Here is a 22,116-nt window from a genome sequence, read left to right on the forward strand (position 1 = left end):
GGTCGACATGTCATTATGTCGACAGCTCATTAGGTCGTCAGCAGCACAGTCGACATGGACACAGTTTGAAGTGTACCGCAGCCGCTCGCTATGCTTCGGGCATAACTATTTTATTCTCCCACCGCGCCCTAGTGGATAGTAGGGCATGAAATACATGTCGGCTCAATAAACAGTGAAAAAAAACCATGTCGACCTTTTGACTGTCGACATAGACACTGTCGACCTAATGGCAGTGTCGACCTAAAAACATGTCGACCTAATGAGCTGTCGACCTAATGAGCAGTCGACCTAATGAGCTGTCGACATAATGACATGTCGACCTAATGGTATGTCGTGTCGAACTAATGGTGTCGATGTAATGGCTGTTGATGTAAGTGCTGTCTAACAATAGTCCGGATACCGGGGTGGTCGCGGGGGTCCCGCGAATCGCGGGAGGGGGGTCGCGGGGGTCCCGCGAATCGCGGGAGGGGGGGTTCGCGGGGGTCCCGCGAATCCCGGGAGGGGGGGTCGCGGGGGTCCCGCGACTTGCGGGAGGGTGGAAAGCGGGGGTCCCGCGAATCGCGGGAGGGGGGGTGCGGGGTCCTGCGAATGGCGGGAGGGGGGGTCACGGGGGTTCCGCAAATCGCGGGAGGGGGGGTCGCGGGGGGCCCGCGAATCGCGGGAGGGGGGGTCGCGGGGGTCCCGCGAATCGCGGGAGGGGGGTCGCGGGGGTCCCGCGATTCGCGGGAGGGGGGGGTCGCGGGGGTCCCGTGATTCGCGGGAGGGGGGGTCACGGGGGGTCCTGCGAATCGCGGGAGGGGGGGTCGCGGGGGGGTCCCTCAAATCGCGGGAGGGGGGGGTCGCGGGGGGTCCCGCGAATCGCGGGAGGGGGTCGCGGGGGTCCTGGCAGAGGGTAGGGATGTGCAGGACTAATGGTGGATGGTGGCTGTGGAGTAATGGTGGATGGTGGGCGTGTACTGTAGCCCTGGCTGGGCGGGGGGAGGTGATGTCAAGGGGGTGGAACGTCAGACACATGAAAGTGAAACTGTTTTACACAGGAACGTTCTCCACAGGGGTTGAGTGACAGATCTGGCTAAATATATGAGATATATATATATATACATTTGGTCTATCTATAATACTTTAACTGACCCGGCATATACTGGGTCACCTAAGCGCGGGAGCGCGCATCTCATAGCACACACCGCACACGGAAAATCTGTGCTTGTATGGGCACCTTTAGTACTATCTTGCATCGTATCTAGTACAAAAAGCACGGTGCTTTATCACATTGTATGCTATTTGTACTACTTTGTTCATCGCACCGTGTATGGGCTCCTTTAGATTATAATAGTGTGTCAAGGGCACACTAGATGGTGTCCATGTTGACTTATGTTGACATAGGCAAAAAAGTTAAACTTATTCCATGTCAACATTTTCCATGCCGACCTTTTGACCATGTCAACCTTCTGTCTGTTGATCATTAATGGTCGGTCTAGTGACTGCCAACCTACAGACTGTGGACCATTCATGCCATAACCCACGTAAATGCCCACTCCTGCCCTGTAGGCCTACACAGGGCAAACTGTGAATGTGCTGCATTGGCAATGCGCATGCAGATGTTCCATGGCTGATTTGGGAATGCATATCTTCTGCTGCTGTGGCCAGGCGGCATAGTCACAGACCAGCTCTTACTTCCATAATTGCATATACTCAGCTAATGTGGACACAGTTGCATGTCTGCGATGGCTCCTCTGGCCGTATCTTTACAATCCTGGCCGGCAGCTTCACCTGTAAATGTTAGCAGCTCCACGGCCTAGTTTGGGGTTTGGTTAATGCAACCCTGGGGGGACATAGTAACCCTATGTCCCCCCAGGGTTGCATTAACCAAACCCCAAACTAGGCTGTGGTGATGGGAAGGGTTAAGGTTATGCAGTGGGGAGTTAGGTTTAGGCATATACAATGGGTGGGTTAGGTGGTGGGGTGCGGGGGTTAGACACTAGTCGGTAGGGTTAGGAACAGGCTGTTTGGGGGTTAATTTTAGGCAGTGAGGGTTAGGCACTAGTGGTTAGGGTATGTCCTGGGCAGGGGGGGTTAGGGCTAGGCTGCAAGCTGTGAGGGTGAGGTGTAGGCAGTGGGGTGTTGGGCTAGGCACTAGTGGGTAGGGCTAGGATCAAGCTGCAGGGGTGGTTAGGGTTGGAGTTAGGTTGCATGATGCAGAGGATTTAGGCGTCATGGTGCGGGGGTTATGGTTAGGCAGTAGCTGGTAAGCTTAGGGTCTGAGTTAAGCTTTAGAAAGAAGGGTTACAGGGGTAGAGGAGCAGGTTAGGCTGTCATTGGAGCCCCTGTCAGGATGCAGGGACGGTATTATGACCTCTGGCATCCTGATCATTGGAATGCTGTATGTGTCCAAGCATGCACTATGCAGAAATTAAGAAAAATAATTATAGTAAAAAAAAAACCTGACACAAGATATATTACTTACACATACTCCTGCAGTTGCACTACAAGTACCAGCACAGTATGGTGGGACTTCTAGTTTAATTAATGCTGGACAGATATATATATATATATATATATATATATATATATCACACAGGACACCTAGACACCCCAGACATTTAGACCTCAAACTTCTCAGTCACAGCTCACCTCACCATTTCAGCTTCATGGATGGGTTGCACATGGCATGGATCTGTGTCAGGCCAGCCTCAACTTTGAGCCCTGGCCGCTGGGGTCTCTGACTGTCTGCTGCTGCAATCTGAAGATCCTCACATGATGATCATCATGCAGCTCCCCAGCTCAGACCAGCTCCATGTCTTACCCGGAGGCGGAGCTTCTCTGTGTCTGACTAAGGGTGAGAGGCAACAGTGCACTGAAACTGCATGTGCACTGACATCTCTGGCTGTGTGTGTGGTGACCACACTAGTCACTGGTGACTGTAGACAGAGGGTTGTTAAATCACATGGCCACCGAAGGATGTCTTTTTCAGAGACATCCTTCATTCTTGTGAAAAGCAAACTCAGCAGTGCCCCCTAGTGGCCAGCACTCATAAGCAGCTGCTAAACGTAGCTCCGACCCTGCAGACACTAGAAGTATGGCAATACCTCTGGTGTCTGTCTCCTCCAAGGCAGCGGCCATTTTGTGAGGGGCCGTCGCCTTACAGAAGGCTGTCTGCGCTGCGGCTGGACCCAGAGGAGGCGGCGGCTATGGCAAGATTCACACAGCCGGCCCAGCACCAGCCAGAAGATACCGGCCTGGGGGACATGTGGCACCCTGCCCCCCGGCCCAGCCTGCCCCTGGTTATCCCCTTTGGGGGGCTAACCTTGTCCGGACCGTAGAGGCGGCAGCAGGGTTCTGCAGGTGGATGGTCTTCACAGCAGGCGAGCAGGAGTGGATTCAGTCTGGAGATAGCTGACAGGCAGCAGCGCTTTCAGCAGGAGTGGGAGTCAGATGCCTAGGGAAAGGACATCATTGTACTGACTGCCCGTTTGGCCCAGCTGGTCAGTATTTAAAAGGAGAGCTGCACTGTAATTGGCTGAAGGTAATTGGTAGTGCAGCCTGGTTGGAGAAACCAACAAGATGGCCGCCGCCAGGGAAGGTGACAGGTTTCAAAACCATGAAGTGTGTGCAGTACACTCCAGGCAGCATGTCCAGCAAGGCCCAGGCAGAGTTCACAGCATCATGGTGCCTCAGTGTGGGAGGCATGGGTGGCAGACATGGTGGTCGTGACACTTGGAGCTCTACTGCACACTAAACACACTAACCTCCCCCACACAGTTAAAACTAATATCCTTTTTTATGACATCTACCTTGCATGGCAGCTGGTCAATAAAAGATTGCATAGAAATCCACTTGTATCCCCAAAAATCCCTCTCTGGGGCAACCCAGCTTTTCCCCCATCCTGTTTCAATAACCTCTTCCAGTCATGCAAAGAAAATGGTCTCTCAGATGCCTCCGTGGTTTTCGACCCTGGAGGACATATAAATTCTTTTGAACAGCTCAGACAAAAATATCAATTGCCTCAAACCAATTTCTTTATGAATCTGCAGGTTAGGCACTACCTGGCGACCCTCCAGCCAAAAACTATTTCAGGGATATCCATGCTATCCTCAGATCCTCTACAAAACATTCTTAATCAGGGAGCAAGGCATTCATTTAAACCACTGTATCTCCTTTTGCTTTCTGCATCCTAAGAAACAAGGTGAAATAAACTTAAACTACAATGGTCTGGGGATATTACACACCTTACCTCACATGACCCAGTAAATATTAAACTCTGACCATAAGAAATCTATCCTCCTCATATCTTCAGGAGGTTCACTTTAAAACAATTCAACGAGCATACATCTCTCCGGCTAGGCTGGCACACTTTGTCCCCTCTGTCACGGGGAATGCCCCAAATGCCATACTGAGCAAGCCCCATTTTTCCACTGTTTCTGGGAGCGCGGAAAAAGGGATTTTTGTAAGAACTTACCATTCGAATCCCTTTCTCTGATATGGTCCTGGTGATACAGCTCAACATTGGGATGTAGGAGGGTCCGTAGGAGCCAGGCACCTATCCTAAAGCTTTAGAGTGGTAGGCTCCTCCCTTCTGCATCCCAGACTCTTCAGTTCAATCTTTCAAAGCCACTGGAATACATTAACCCAGTACAAACGCCTGCACACATTATATGCACATTTTTCAAAAATAACTTTTAACCATATAACATGAAACATCATGAACCTGGCATACTTACTGAGCTAAAAAGGGATTTTTGTAAGAACTTACCATTCGAATCCCTTTCTCTTTCAATGGTCCTGGTGACACAGCTCAACATTGGGACGTTTCAGAGCCGGTCCTTTGGGTGGGTACGCTCAGGTCTGCAGCTCTCATCACTGCTCGCCCGAATGATGCGTCCTCCGACGCGAACTCATGGAACCTATAGAATTTGGCAAAGGTATGAACAGATGACCAAGTGGCAGCCCTGCAAACCTGCTCAGCTGTTGCCCCATGTCAAACCGCCCAAGAGGTGGCAACCGACCTGGTGGTATGCGCATTAATCCTGGCCGGCACAGGCCTACCAACTTTAGTATATGCAAACGCTATAACAGAGAGCAACCACCTAGCAATGGTCTGCTTAGAAGCAGGCCAACCAATTTTGTGTATGTCATACAAAACTAGCAAAGTATCAGTCTTTCTGACACTCTTAACTCTGTCCACATAAATGCGCAATGCGCGCACAACATCCAAATACCTCAATTTGTCCCTTTTCTTTGAACCCTCTGGGGGTTGAAACACAGGCAGAACTATCTCCTGATTTAGATGAAAAGCAGATACTACTTTTGGTAAAAATTGGGGTACTGTCCGAAGGACAGCCCTATCATCATGAAATATAAGGAAGGGAGACTTGCATGACAATGCTCCCAACTCCGATACTCTTTTTGCTAAAGCCACTGCCAACAAAAATACCAGTTTCCATGTAAGGAATTTAAGGTCAGCCGACCTTAATGGTTCAAAAGGTGCCTTTTGAAGACACTCCAAAATCAGAGATAAATCCCATGGTGCTACTGGTTGTTTGTAGGGAGGTTTCAATCGGGACACCCCCTGCAGGAAGGTCTGTACTTCCGGTAATAATGCAATCCTTCTTTGGAAATAAATTGACAAGGCCGAGATCTGCACTTTGAGTGACTGAAGGCTTAACCCGGAGGAAAAGCCATCCTGCAAACACTCCAACAATTTAGCCAATTTAAAGCGCGATGTGTGTGACTTCTGTCTTTCACTTTCTGGCTTTAATCATAGTGTTAACCACCGCCTCTGAGAACCCTTTATTCCTCAAAATGGCGGTTTCAACAGCCAGGCCATCAAAATTAATCGAGCTGAATCCAGATGGTTGAACGGTCCTTGTTTTAGAAGGTCTGACCTCAGAGGTAGACGACACGAGTCCACAGACAATCTCTGAAGCCTCGAGTACCAGGACCTCCTTGGCCAATCTGGGGCCACTAAAATCACTGGAATTGCCTGGGCCTGTATCTTTTTTAACACTCTTGCCAGCATTGGAACTGGCGGAAAAACATAAAGCAGCTTCCCCTCCCAGGGGATAGTCATGGCATCCACTGCTTCTGCCAGTGGATCCCTCGTCCTGGCATAAAACCTGGGTACCTGATGGTTGAACCTGGATGCCATCAGGTCCACATCCGGAGTACCCCACCTCAGTGTAATCTGGTGAAATACTTGTGGGTTCAGGATCCATTCCCCTTCCATCAGCTCCTCCCTGCTCAGGAAGTCGGCCTCTATATTCTCCACTCCTGGTATGAATATTGCTGATAATGCTGGAACATTCTGTTCCGCCCACAAGAAGATTCGGGACACCTCCCACATAGCCAGCTTGCTGCGTGTGCCTCCCTGGTGATTCAGATATGCCACAGCTGTGGCGTTGTCGGTCTGAATCCTTAAAGGGAGCCTCTGTAATCTTTCTCCCGCCAGAGAAATTACCTTCCACACAGCTCTCAGTTCCAAGATGTTGATCGGCAAGGCAGACTCCTCTGAGATCCACAAGCCTTGCAGACGCAGGTCCAAGACTACTGCCCCCCAGCCCCTGAGACTGGCGTCGGTAGTGACTACCAGCCAGCTCCAGGACTGCAGGGACCGACCCCACTGAAGGGAATCCACCTCCGTCCACCATTTCAGGGAGGATCGAGTTTCTGAAGACAACACTATTTGTTCTGACTTCATGGTCTGAGTATTTCCTGACCAAGTTGTCAGAATGTTCCACTGGAACACTCGAGAGTGGAACCTGGCGAACTGCAACGTCTCGAAAGATGCCACCATCTTCCCCAGCAGCTTGAGGCACCTCCATACTGATGTGCTCTGAGACCCGAGGATCTCCTGGACCAAGGCAGCCAGATCCCTGGCCTTTGCCTCTGGTAGAAATACCCGATGTAGGTGGGTATCCAGAACAACTCCCAGGAATTGGAGTCTCTGTGACGGCACCAACTGAGACTTTTGTAAATTTAAAAGCCAGCCGTGAGCCTGCAAAAACCCGATGGCTTCTGCCAAGTGACTCTTCAACATGTCTGCTGACTCTGCTTTGAACAGCAGGTCATCCAAATATGGAATCACCGTGATTCCCCTTAGTCGAAGCACAGCCACCATTACAGACATTATTTTGGTGAATACCCTTGGCGTTGTGGCCAGGCCGAAGGGCAACGCCTGGAATTGCAAGTGCAGGTCTCCTATCGCAAACCTCAATAGAGCCTGATGTTCTGGGTGAATAGGAACATGAAGGTACGCGTCCTGGACATCCGTGGACGCCAAAAATTCTCCCTGGTCCAGGCTTAGCAGCACTGACTGTAGAGACTCCATTTTGAAATGGTCTACCCACAAATGGATATTTAATGACTTTAAATTGAGAATCGGTCGGAAAGACCCGTCTGGTTTGGGCACCAGAAACAGAGTGGAATAAAAGCCTTTTTTCCACTCCGCTCTGGGGACCAAGATCACAACACCCTTCTCTAAAAGAGAGTGAGCCACTCCCAAGAGAGCTGTACGGAGCCGAGCCTCCTTTGGTATTGATGTGGGAATGAATATTCTTGGAAGAAGAGCTTTGAAGGGAATTCTGTAACCCTGGGTTATAATTTCTAACACCCAAGAATCCAGGTCTAACAATGCCCATGCGTCTCTGAACAGTGTCAGACGTCCCCCCACCTTGACCACCGCCGGGCAAAACCCTTGGCAGTCATGCGGAGGGTTTGTCCTCTCCTTTTGTGTTTGGTTTCTTATGAAAGGAACCAAATTTAGACTTTGGGGCCTTGCCCCTGGAGGACTGAAACTTTCCCCTAAAGGACTGCCCTCAAAAGGACGCACCTCCTCTAGGGGAGGGCCGAAAGGACGGCCTGAAAGCAGAAAACCTTGATGTCTGCTTGGCTGCAGGGGCTGGCAGGAAAGTACTTTTGCCACCTGTGGCCTGGTTAATAATCTCTTCCAGTTCAGAACCAAATAACAGCTTTCCTTTAAAAGCTAATGCCTCTAAGGCTTTCTTAGACTCATTGGGCAGTATTCAATGACAAATTTTCTCCGTGCATGGCGAGAGATTTTTTCTCTCGCCATGCACTCGCCGTGTTCCGGAGCCTCCTGCTCCCACTATTCAACGTATGTAAGACTCGCCGCCACTCACGGCGAGTCTTAACCCCTGCAGCGGACGAGCGTCCGCGGCAGGGAGCTGACAGGGAGCCGTGGGACGGTGGCATCCAGGGAGATTAAAGTCTCCCTGGATGCCCCAGAACATATGTGGAGGGTAGGGGGCCCCCCCTGGGACCCAGGCAGCACAGGCTGCCCCCCCCTATAGCCAGCGGGGGACCCAGTATTCACTGTACCCGAACGTGCATCGGGTGCAGTGAATATATGAATATCTAATGAGCGGCTCGAGCGCTCCGGCCCCCTGCTGGCTGCACTGTGTAAAAAAAAAAAAAAATATATATTTTTTTTTTATTAAATATATATTCATGTGCTATAAGCACATGAATAAAAATAACATGCCCCTTCACAGAAAAAAAAAAAACCTGATTTTTTTACACCAAAATTTAAAAAAAAACCCTTTTAGATTAAAAGTTCACATTCCAGCTCTCCATCAAAAGATGGAGAATTTCTACACGGAGAGAGACGGCGAAAATTACTTAAAAAGACGGCGAATATTTCACATTGAATAGGGTTGCTCGCTTTTGGAGAGCAAAAGTCTCCATCCAAGGCGAGAAAAGCACAAACTCTCCATAAAACACGGAGAATTTTTCTCATTGAATACTGCCCATTATCTGCCTCCCAAGCCTTAAGCCAGAGCACTCTCCTGGCATTTACAGACACTGTGCAAACTTTGGCAGCCATTTTGAGAGCTTCCTCCTCAGGCTCCAGTACATACTCTGCAGCTGCTTTAAGCTTCTCCAAGCAATAACACACAAGGGTCAGCGTGTAAAATAGTGCACAAATCACTGGCCCACACAATCATGGCCTTAGAGACCCAGGCTGAAGCAATCAGAGGGCGTAGGGTGTATCCCACCCCTTCAAATATTGCCTTGAGGTTACCCTCCAGCTTTTTGTCTACGGGGTCCTTAAACGCTGCTCCCCCTTGCACTGGTAGCACAGTAGCTTTTGACAAACGTGCCACAGAAGCATCTACCTCTGGAACTTTCTCCCAGAGATCTGCATGAGCCTCAGGCATGGGGTATAAACTGAGAAATCTCTTTGGCATTTGCAGCCTTTTACAGCAGTAATCAAATCCTCCACCCCTGCGGCTGAGGAATCCTCAGAATCATCACCCTGCTCCCAGGGGATGTCTGCATATGCTCCATCCTCTTCATCAACCATTAAAGGCACTGAATAAGACCTTTTAGGGGTCCCCACAGCATCAACATCAATCTTGTCTAGCAATTCACTAAACCTGTTAATCCCCTTAGCAGTATCCTGCATGACCTGAAGAAAACCAGGATCTGCCTGGGTCAGAGGCAAGGAGCCAGAGGACTGCTGAGATGATGACATAGGTCTCTGAGAATCTACCAAGACATCACTCTGTCTGTCCAGCAATTGCACTAAAGCATTCACAGACCTGCCCAGGGCACTGGCCCACGCAGGTTCCAATTGCTCTACCCTCTGAAGTTCACTCCACATGGGTTTCACAGCAGCGCAAGCATTACACAAGCCCCCCTTGGCCATCTGCTCAGGGACAAATTTCAGTGTACAAACACTGCAAGCGCTCAATGTATCTGGGGCTCCCTCCCCCAAAACCACAGACTGATGCACAGACATGATGTTCACAAATAACACAGTCACAGCGCAAAATGTACATGCGTTTACACAGAGCCAATGTACTCAGTCACTTAGCTGTCTGTAGTCTTCAGAATGGGGAAAACGATGCCCAGGAAATCCAATCACTCTGTCAGGATCTGTCAGCCAGCTCAGCTCCGATGCAAGCGTTCCGAATGGCGCCAAAACAGAGTGAGGGAAGAGACCAAGTCCCTGCTGCTGCGGGGTCCGTGACTTTTGGCGCCAAACACCCCCAGTCAGCCGCTCCCTTAGTAGGATCTTCTAGTTCCAGTATCTCCCCCTCAGCTGGGGACCACTTGGAACATGCCTGTAACACACTGCTGTCCTCTCATATAGGAGCTCAGTGTGTAAGCTCCGCAGAAAATGGCCGCCGCCATCACGGAGCGCCTGTCCCCCATGATCCCCACCTAGCGTGAAGCCGGTTTCAGAGCGCTCCGGAGCCCAGGTAGCTTCTTAAAAGAAGCTGTAAGCGCTGCACAGGGAGGCCAGACAGCGTCTCCCCTGTGCACAGCAAGCTGACAGGATGCGCTTCTGTCAGCTCCTGCTGCGCTAGCAGTGTGAGGATTCACTAATGAGAATCCTCACACTGTGCCTACCTACAGTAGCTAGAGTGAAAAGTTAATAAAATAATAAAAAACCCTAACTAACTCTAATCCTTCGGCTGCTCCCGCAGCCCTTTAGAATAGCACCCACTCCAGTGGGCACCTAACACGAACTGAAGAGTCTGGGATGCAGAAAGGAGGAGCCTACCACTCTAAAGCTTTAGGATAGGTGCCTGGCTCCTACGGACCCTCCTACATCCCAATGTTGAGCTGTGTCACCAGGACCATTGAAAGAGAAAAGTTAGGAGATTTTGGAACAAAATGATATATACCATTTCCAACCTGTCCAAAATTAAGATCACCCCAAACCCCCTGGCTTGTTTGTGTGCAAATTTCGATTTGTGGGACCTGGGAACAAATAAATGACGCCTTCTTCCCCTCCTCATGATCACATTAGGGAAAAAAGCTATCCTACAGATGTAGCGCCTCTCATTCAGCCTACCCATGGTGGTTCTACCACCAGCCCGCCATGGCGGGCCACGGCGCATGGCATTGCAACACATTTTAACAGCTTGGCAATTGCCGGATGAGTACAATACCAGTGATCATCCACCAGGTGTCACTTTTTGAAATCTTCACTGCGCATGCGTGAAATGTGTGCTGCAGCGTGTGCATGAAGTGACTACAGTATTAAAAAGCTCTGTAGCGCAGGAACTACTTTGCTACTACTGTACTGTCCAGTAAGCTACAGTACTGTAGATAGACAGCTCTTATCAGGTGTGTAGGCTGATAAGCGCGCCGCTCTGCATGTTGTACATTAAAGTACAGTATGCCTTAGTTTGATTATTAACGAATTTACAGTAGGTCAGTTACTGTATATTTAGCACACAAAAACTCCTGCCTCCCTATTAACCTTTCCGTGCGTCTGCATGGGCACAAACGCTAATGCGTCTCATTGTTTTGGTCAAAAGGCACTAGGATGCATCTGAGTGGAAAGTCTGGCAGCTCTTGTCAACTGTTGTAAAGTAGTGGATAAGCGTACAACTCTGCATGTTTTACAGAATGCCTGAGTTTGATTCATAAAGGGATCATTTTTTTTAAACACAGCTATAGTACAGTAGGTCAGTTAGAGTATACAGTATTTAATAAAAAAAAAAATCCTGCCTCCCTATAAAGATTTCCGTGCATCTGCACCGGCAGGAACAGCTTTATTTTGTACTCTGCTGTAACAGTTACAGCTATAAGTAATAGCAATATAAGTTTAATGGGGATAGATAAAAGCTCCTCTCTAAGTTCTTGGATGCAAAAACACTGTCTTTAGCCTCTCTATACAGGATCTCCTATTTGCGGTACTCAGTAGTAATGAGCTGCATTAGGTGGACAATTGGAGGGGACCCTAACTACGGATGCTTGCCGCTTCCCTTACTGATGTCATATAAACTACTACTTAGTCTACTCTCTAAGCCAAGAGTCTCCTCTTTCATATGATACCAGACTCAAGTCTCTAGGATACATAGAACCAGAGAGAAGGAAAAATGTGTCAGCGCTGGCTATGCCAATAATTGGATCAGACAGTTCTCAAAAAATATAACAAATTTAATAGTAATAAAACACAAATAAAATACAATATAACACTAATAGGATGTGAATCAATAGACTATAGGTCCAATCATAATCTTTTAAAATTATATATCACCGAGATATTATGGGCTTGGTGGCAGATCATATACTGACAATCAATGTTACCATCCTGAGGGGTCTGGTGCTTAATTGTATCCAGACAGGTGACGTATATGTCCTGGGTTGGCCTATGTTTTCAAGGACTCACGGTTCCTACTTGTATAGTCCTCCTCCTCTTATTTTGGTGGAATGAATTAGGGATCAAGTGTTTATCCCAGCAGAGATTGATCCAGATATGTATCGAGGGACGTCTGTGGGTAAGTTGGACAGGTCATCGTATCAGCAGAAGTGGTGTCAGCAAGCCAGTGTTAGTACAGCTCAACGTGTTTCCCCGGAAAGTTGTGCTTCCGGCTTCCTCAGTAGCAAGTGTCCAAATGAGAGCTCAAGGCTCATATATATACCAAGAGACTGATTGTCTAATTGATTCACCTGAGTGTAATTTACACACCAAAACAAGTTAAAAAGATGAGAACCATTTGAATTATATACATATTCAATAACTATAATACATGTAAGGCAATACATGGTGAAATGTATTTATTTCATTCATAATAGAGCAACATTTCAGCAGTTTGATCACAATGTATCATTTGCGCTTGGTCAGAGGGTCACGTGACCCGGAAGTAAATTTCATAAAATATATACTATAATGTGGATCTGCTCCGTTCCTAAAAAGAAATTGTAGCTGTGTGACAGGGTGGCTCTGGACACCGTAGGGGGCCCCGCCGCTGGGCTCCGATTGCCGGTATCGGACCCGATCAGCGGGACGTCCGCTAGCGTCCACAGCCGCGTCCTTAGCAACAGACCCGGTCACGTGCACATCACGTGACCCGGGTTGTCATTGGCGGCGCAGGATGACATCCCCCTTCAATCCAGTCACTGGGTATGGAGGGGGCGTATACGCCCTATTCACATGACAGTGCAGTGATCCTCCCAGATCAGGAACTGTCGGGGAAGCGCCCCCACGTCGCCCAGCAACACCCGGACTGTGATCCTAGGATCAACTGAAACACTGCTAGTTTTCATAGCAAACATATACGTATGTATTTAGCAAAAGGAAGGCACATTGAGGAACCATAAGCAATGTAATATAGAATTGGATGGCCACAAATAGAAAATTGTAATTAGCCATCATATAAGTATATATTTAGCAGAATAAAGACACATTGAGGAACCATAAGCAATATAATATAAAATTGGATAGCCACAAATAAAAAGCCATATCAATATAATGTTATAATAGACATATTCATATGTAGTTAGCAGAAAAAAAAATATATTTATATATGTTATTAAACACAATGAGGAACCAAAAACAGTATGATATTAGATTTGATGGCTCTGGCCCTTATTCTGATTGACGCGGACTTTACCGCATTCTTACGGATCGCGTCTTTTCGGCGTCTGCGCATGCGTGGAGAACGCAACGCGCATGTGCCACGCCTTGACTCCGTACCAGTTCGGCCAAATCCCGTACAAAACTGTTCCCCGCAATCAGTCGGGAAATATGGGCGTATTATGGGCGTCATGCGGAATGTCACATGGGCGTAGTTTCAAAGTGGGCAAAACGGGGCGGAAACATGGGCGGACACGGGGGAGTACACTTATGTTGGGGGGCGTACATTCGGATAGCACTCCGAATGCACGCGATCAAAAAGGGAAGAAATGTGCGGTGTCCACAAGTGTACTATTGCTTTGCGGACACCACTCGTTCATGCGGTAGGCGAACGTACGCCTAATGACTACAAGCATTAACACCTGAACCCAATAGAATCTACTCCTTTACTCATTACTCACTAATAGGCCGCTTGTCAGTGCTTTAATTGAAACCATTGCTGCTTCAAGGAACCCTTACTAAACACCCACATATCCTGTACTTGTCAGACACTTTAAAACTGCTAACAATGGACATGACAGAATATTAATACTAGCAATACACATGTGTATTCGACATGTACTCATGAAACCACACATTTTTGGGTAAAGTAAAAAAATTTATTTCTATACATGTCACAGTCAATGCCACTGTGATGCAATGACCAAAAAATACAAAATCCAAAAAATAAACAACATGGCAGGAATGTAGCAAAATAAATAATAATACAAAACAAATATAATTGCACACAGATGGACTCCAGCACCTCCTATGTGCCACTGCACATGCAGCCAGTGGGAAATGAGGATGCTGCTGGCCCTTCTACAGCAGGGCAACCTGCACCTGACCATTCTACAGCAGGGCAACCTACACCTGGCCCTTCTGCAGCAGGCCAACCTGCAGCTGGCTCATATGCACCATCAGCAGAATCATTTGGAACACAACCGGGGACTTCACAAGATAGTACCATGGCCATCACTTAAAGTACAGCTGACAGTAATGGCAGGCAAAAGAGGGCAACAGGGGAACCAAAAAGGACATATGAAGCAAGGGCTCATCTGGTTACCCTCAGCACGTGATTGGACACAAGAAGCTGACACACACAGCACAATGGAAGATTTGGGACCACATAACGGTGGAGATTAATGCAGCCACAAGTTCATTTGCGACCACGTTTGGCCTTGGTAGGCTCCTTGGCCTGTGCAGCAGCTCTTCGGGGACGGCCAGATGCTGGGGCAGGTGGAGCAGATGATGTTGAGGGGTTGGCTGGTCTACCCCTCCTGCCAGCAGGGAGTGTTGCCGGTGGTAATGCACCAGAAACGGATGACATTAGGACCCTGTTGCTGGTAACCAGCTCCACCATAAGCTCATTATGGTGGAGGAGGAGATCATTTTGGCGGGTGGCTTGCTCGGCCAGCACCTGAGCACTTGCAGCCATGGCCTGATGTGACTGAGCCATGGCCTGCATGCTCGCAGCGATGGCCTGCTGGGTGCTGACCAAGCTCGCCAGGATCTCCTCGGTCCTATGCATCCGTTCTGATGCCAAGTCTCCCTGCTGGTTGATGTCCCCAAGCATCTGGGCCAAGGCGGCCAAATCGGCTTGGGCCGATGGCTGCTGCTGCACAGGCCTACCACTGGGGCCAGGTGGCACGGACTCCTCCACCTCCTGAGCAGAGTCGTCACCAAGCGGTGGGGTGTCTGTGGAAAAAGATAAACACAATTAGGAGACATTCTAAGATAATTACTTGCACAAGTTTATGGCATGACCAATATTTACCTTCCAGCAAAGACGCAAACACTTCAGCTGGGGCCTCGCTATCCATCGTGCTCACCCCCCTGATCTCCTCAACTGATATACAGCTCTCGGCCATCAACTCCAGGGGGGTGAGCTCTAGCCCTGATGGCATGGGCCCGGCCCCAGATGTCTGGCTGTGTTCCCACCGCTTGGTCATCTTCCTCTTCAGGTTGGTTTTGAAGTCCTGCCACCTGCAATGTAAGTTGACATATTAATACATGTCACTCCAGATGTTAGCTGTTGCAGCCATTGCTCTGTGCTACATATTACGACATGTGATTAATGTCCAAAAGATAATATTATATGCAACTATGATATCCACCGTTACAATACACATTCACAATCACCCTACTCTAACTCTCACCGAAATAACATGGCAATAATGTATGTGTATCGTAACAACCTCACGGGCCATTTGCTAAATCCATCTAAGCATCAATTCAATCATTACTTGGCTATTACTGGGCACATGTATCACAAAACAACTTGCCTCTTCTTCACATGGTCCGTCTCACGAACTTGTGGCGCTACTTCATTAATCTCTGCCGTTATCTGTTCCCAAATCTTCCATCTGCGTGTGTGTGTCAGCTTCTCCGATGGACACTCAATCCAATCACGTGCTCGGGGAACCAGGATGGCAAGCTCCTGTGCTTCATATGCCTTATTTTTTTTGGGTGGTTCCTCTGTTGCCCTGGCTCTCCCCTTGCCACGTCCTTGGCCACGCCCCCTGTCACGTGTCGCTGCACTTGAAGTGCTGGCCATGGTACTACCTTGTGAAGTCCCCGGTTGTGTTCCAATCAATTCTGCTGATGGTGCATATGAGCCAGCTGCAGGTTGGCCTGCTGCAGAAGGGCCAGGTGTAGGTTGCCCTGCTGTAGAATGGTCAGGTGCAGGTTGCCCTGCTGTAGAAGGTCCAGCAGCCTCCTCATTACCCACTGGCCGCATGTGCAGTGGCACATAGGTGGTGCTGGAGTCCATCTGGTCAAATAGTTGCTGCAGATCTGGGTCCACCTCTGGTTGTGATCCAGACATGTTAGCAACAACATGGTCACCTTCTAATACACCTTTATATACTGTTTGTGTATCCTGTTTGGCGGACATCAGCGGCAGCTGCGTTCCGTGCGTGAGCGTACGTCGCTGTTTTTTCGCGCCGCATACGGTGGCGGAAATTCCATTGTGTAAAACCTGGCGAAAGTTCTACATGAAATACTGGGCACCAATGCTAACATTGCATAGAATCTTCTGATACACCTGTGACTATTGCACAATACACATGCTATGACTACTGTGGTATTGTGGCGTTTGATTGCAAGCTAAAAGTAGCCCAATCCCTTAGATAATCCAGGCCACAAGTCATGCAATACTCATCTCTACTGTTATAGACCACACATGTGAGAGCCCTATAAATAGTGACTTGCTGCTAGAATCATTTGTCTCCAGATCTGGACTTGTCAGGGTCTAAGGTAAGCTCTTCCATGCTCCTTGTAGATATGATATCCATTAACAATGTAAGTGTATGAATGTATGCACCATTGCCTCACTGACTACAGATTGTTGGGCCAGCAAAGTGCGTGTAGCATTATTGCAACATGTCACATGTTCACTATTTCACTCACAGGTCTTAAACCTGTGTGGGTTCATCTATTGCAGGACAACATGTCCCAGCAATAGATGAAATGTCTCATAGTACATGATGTCGGCAAAAAATGCTGACACCTTTATCTGAGTGTTTTGGACGGTGTGTATTGAGTTCATATTATTGTGTCATCATTATAGAGTCAAATGGATCTGAGGGATTTCACGGGGCGGCCATCTATTGTACGTATTGAAGGCTACAAATCTATTTGTAGTGGGATATGGCCATTATGTGCATAGGTGCATCAGTATTTATGTTCATTTCTTTATAGGTTGCTGAAGCAATGATGCGCTACATGGAGAGGAGGCTAAGGGCACTTGCGGCTCTCCCCACTCGTCGGCCAAGGAGGCCAGGACGTGCTAGAATCTATCGCACACGGGTGACTCTGTTTGCTATGCCCGATGATGAGGTACTTACTAGGTACCGGTTACCGCCACATGTCATTCTGGATCTGCTCACCTTAATTCAGAGCGATCTGGAACCTCTACACGGGATCACGACAGCAATTCCGCCTCACACACAGCTGCTGGCGGTGTTGCATTTCTGCGCCTCAGGATCATTCCAACAAGTAGTGGCAGTACTTGCTGGAATATCTCAGCCGGCCTTCTGCCGAATCCTGAGGCGTGTGACGTCGGCCATGTTCAGGCGCAAGGGGCACTTCATGGCCATGACATTTGCCACCGAGACCCTGCGCAGAAGCCAGCAGGCCTTCCATCAAATTGCTGGCTTCCCTAATGTGATAGGGGCTGTGGATGGCACCCATGTACCATTTGTGCCTCCATCTCGAAGTGAGAAGATATATAGGAACCGCAAATTGTTCCACTCACTGAACGTGATGGTGGTATGTGGCCCATCCATGGAAATTCTCGCCTTCAACTCGAAGTTTCCCGGAAGTGCCCATGACTCTCATGTCATCCGACAAACCGGGATATGGCAAAGACTCCAAGAGCTGGAAGGCCGTGATGCGTGGGTTCTGGGTGACTCCGGTTACCCATGTACGCCCTGGCTACTTACGCCGTACAGCTACCCAGCACCGGGCCCACAGGAGGCATTCAATCGGGCGCATGTTGCCACCAGGCAAGTGGTGGAGCGCTCAATTGGCCTTTTAAAAGGTCGATTTAGAGTGCTCCACCGCACTGGTGGTGACTTACAATATGCGCCTCAAATGGTGTCGAGGATCGTGGGCCTGTGTATATTTTTCCACAACATTGCTGTGCGGCGTGAGATACCCTTTGATGAGTGGGAGGTACCATCTGAGCCGCAAGATCCGCCCATGCGCCCATCCCGCGCCCCTGAATGCCGGAGGGGATACCAGCTGCGGGACTCTGTGGCGCAAAGATACTTCAGGTACATGTTATCGAGTTGACAGAACACACCAATTTTAGTCAAAATCAGCCCTTCAAATAAGTACAGTGTGTTAGTTGTCAGTGTTACAAAACTAAAATTAGCCAGCCTGCCCTCCTAATGGCAAAGAAATAGGAGATATTTATCATATGTGCTTAGTTTTGGGGGAAGTTCAATATAGGTGCTAATTATTATACCTTGTACAAGGGATCTTATGTGTTTGTTATATCTTCATTATTGTAGTTGATACTATCCCTGATGACTGGTGAGTACATTGCTTTATTCTCTAATGTGTTGGGGATTTTTTCCTGTGTTGATGTATGATTTGTTTGCAGATATATATATATATATATATATGATATTTGAATTTATTCACATGTTTCAACATTTCAAGGAGCAGGCACCCAGGCAGGCAGGCAGGCAGGCAGGCAGGCAGGCAGGGCTGGTGTATAATGCTGGTCTCAGGATACCTGCAAGTATGTGTATGTGTCTTTTACACATAAATGTACGCATACACATAGATGCATAGAGTAAGTAATGCTAACTACAGCTATGCGTTGCTAAGCTATAGCACGCGTTGCTTGGCGGAGCGAGGCGTCATTGGATTTGCTAAGTGCATACACACTGTGTTTTATATATATATATCAGATTTGTTCATTGCCATACATCAGCACTACTGTTTTGAAGGCATGCGAATTTGTCACCATTTGTGTTGGCGCAGAGACGCTGTTCATGTAAAGATGAACAATAAAGTTATTAACACAAATAACTGTGATCAACCAATGCCACCACCTGATTGGTTGATAGATGCCATTGTTAACATGGCGGAGACACGAAGGGCAGACCCCTTTACACATGCGGAGCTGAGGGTTCTGGTCTCCGTCATGGAGACAAGGCTGGGCCGTGCGGGGCCCTTTATCACTAACCGCCATAAGCGGAGGGCCTATGCTGCGGCAGGGCGCCGTATTTACGCCCGCACTCGGGTGCGGAGGTCCCTCGGGCAGCTCGAGAGGCGGTGGTCGGACCTCCGCAGGCGCCAGCCCCAGCTCTTGCAGCAAATCAGGGGCGAAATTGCTGATTGTGAGTATTTTAGCTATGAAATTTCGCACTTACAACATAGCATATATAAACAATAACATGTGTCTCATGATAAGTGGGTGTCCATGGGTTTAAAAGTCCATAGACTGTTATGTGTGCTTCTTCCTGGTTAACATGCAGTCATGTGGCTTTTATATGTAATGACATAGCATTGAGGATTCTGATGCATACAATGTGCCAGATCTAATATGTGTTACACATTGATAAATGCCAGGGTTGTAATGTTTGAACAAATTACTAACAATCACATAATAATTTAAATGTCACATTTTTGAGTCCATTAACAGTAAGGAGCTACTTGCCTGCATCGTTTGCCATCATTATCACCCTTCCATGTATGTCTTGTTATGGATTAATACATGTGCCCCAATGACCCGACATTGACCATGATTTTTTTTTCTACCACACAGCACGAGCCCGAGCCCGACAGGCCCGTGAAGAGGCCGAGGCAGACCTGGCCCAGGAGGAGGCCCAAGACCCTGAGGAGGAGGTGGCGGCAAGGGTGGAGGAGGAGGAGGAGGAAGTGGAGGAGGAGGAAATGTTGGAGGAGATGGTGGAGGAGGTGGTGGAGGAGGAGGAGGTGCCTGAGGAGGTGGTGGTGGAGGAGGTGGAAGAGGAGTTGGTGGCAGAGGAGGAGGTGTTGGTGGCGGAGGAGGAGGTGGAGGAGGAGGTGGTGGTGGTGGAGGAGGAGGTGGAGGAGGAGGAGGTGGAGGAGGAGGAGGAGGTGGAGGAGGAGGTGCTTGTGGCGGAGGAGGTGGACGTGGTCATGGTGGCAGAGGAGCTGGCGGAGGAGGGGGCTGAGGAGGCCACGGTTGCCCCAGAGGATTCCAATTCCGAGGGGGAGGAGGCGTGCCAAGCCCCGGAGTCCCAGCAGATCGGTATGTTTACATAATGCATCATTCATGAAGTAGTTGTACTGGTATTTGTTATGTAGCACTGGTGATTACAAATTTTGTTCCAATACTATTCATATAGACCCCAAAGTGGGTAGCTACAGATACAGGTACGGGTTAGATGGGGTGTCCAAGGCATCCCTTTCATCCAGGACACCTCTCAATTACACAGGTTTGTGGGATGGGTTGGAGCTCCATTTTGAATGCCACATAACCGTTGTAGTTAAACAGGATCCTGGAGTAAAGGGATGAGTGGATCATTTGTGGATTAAATTCACCTGCTGCAATCGTAGATTATGACCCATCAAATAGTGGAATCTATATTGTTGGTGAATGTTATTTATAAACTCTAGGATGTATGCTATAAATGGAGTATGGCCCGGCCTACCTTGGAATGGAGTCAGAAGTTGCCAGTGTCCCAGGAGCCTCCTCTACCTAAACACCCCCTGTAGTTCAGATTGTTTTTTTGCCCTCACAGAATTGTAGGTTGGTTTAGACAGAATTATGATTTTGAGGATGTGTACTGTGCATTCCTGACATTTGCATAACTCCCATGCCACGAACCATCACTGAACTTAGACTGAGCAGATTGTGACAAGTTCTTATTGACGGAGGCCATGACATGCTTGTCATTGGTTAGTCATGGGTGGGTTGTGACTGAGAAGAAACACTATGACTGTTATGTCTTCTGCAGAGTAAAGGGTAGAGGCAAAAAAAGACAGTATGTAGTAAATAAGTTTGCATGTATGTATTATGTATGTGTCATATCTATTTATCTATGTGTGTCTCTATCTCTCTACATAGATAGATATATATATATATATATATATATATATATATATATATATATATATATATACACACACATGTCACCTAGCATTTGTGCAATTTATGTCGCAGTATGTGAAATGTATGCATGAATAACATGACTAATTTTTGCCCCTTTGACATGCCCACAGATGACACCACACCGGCAGATGAGGGGGTGCGTGGGGCCCTCCTGCGGGCGGAGCACCACTTGAGGCTCCTGCTAGCCGACCTGCAGGACCTCAGAGATCTGCTGATTTAATTTATTATTTGATATTTTTTTATTTATATGTTCATTGTGTTTTCTAATAAATTGTTTATGCAAGTTCACAGTTGTTGGTTTTCTTTGCACATTAAACAGTATATGTGTAGATTGTTTATAATCTTTTACACAGGGTGTAATACAAACCATTGCACTTAAATTGCTGTAAGGGTTAATGTGTGCAATGCATGTGTTAGGCATGCTTGTAAGGATATATTGGCATTTAATTGATTCCAATTCCAAATAAGCAGTTTTTTATGAGGATAGGTAATTGAATAAGTGGGTCATGTGATGTCTTGCAGAAGATACTTAATAGTGGGTTGTTTGGCGTAAATACTCCGCTTACGTGCGGTAGCACCGCTTGGCTCCCGTTCGGATGCGGTATTCCCGAGCATACTCTGTAATACTCTGTAATACCGTGCATAATCGGAGTGTTTCTCCCGCACACGCATGGTTTGTATGTCGTCCGTAAACACGCCCTGTTCTTAAAGAGTGAGTCCGTCCGAATGCGGAGGACACGTGGGCGTTTCTACGGACGATGGCCGCATGCGGCAAAACACCGTAGCGTGCGGACCGCTCCGTAAGAATGCGGGAATATCCGCACCGATCAGAATAAGGGCCAATATATAGAAGATTATAATTAACCATATCAGTATGGTATATATTAGGGATGTGCATCGGACACTTTTCGGGTTTTGGGTTTTAATTTCTGATTACCTTGAGGTTTTGGGTTCTAATGGATTTTGGCAAAACACCTCCTAAGTGTTTTGTGTTTGGATTTTTTTGGGTTTTGGGTTCTTATTTTTTTGTTAAAAAAGCATAAAAACTGCTAAAATCGCTGAAGTTTTTTTTTTTTTTTTGCTCCTACGCTATATTGACCTCAATAACATTAATTTCCTCTCATTTCCA

The 22,116-nt window shown here is 47.9% G+C and overlaps 1 long non-coding RNA gene and 1 gene segment (V, D, J or C); both read left to right on the plus strand.

Annotated features, from left to right (window-relative positions):
* LOC146005641 (Ig kappa chain V region Mem5-like) overlaps positions 1-22,116 on the plus strand; it is a 506,641-nt gene that overhangs the window by 326,343 nt on the left and 158,182 nt on the right.
* LOC146025788 (uncharacterized) lies at positions 19,988-21,275 on the plus strand. The gene is made up of 2 exons (XR_014454297.1): positions 19,988-20,123; positions 21,098-21,275. It is a non-coding gene; the product is annotated as an uncharacterized LOC146025788 (long non-coding RNA).

This window comes from Crinia signifera, chromosome 1, assembly GCF_055691185.1.
Source record: "Crinia signifera chromosome 1, ASM5569118v1, whole genome shotgun sequence".
Taxonomy (NCBI): Eukaryota; Metazoa; Chordata; class Amphibia; order Anura; family Myobatrachidae; genus Crinia; species Crinia signifera.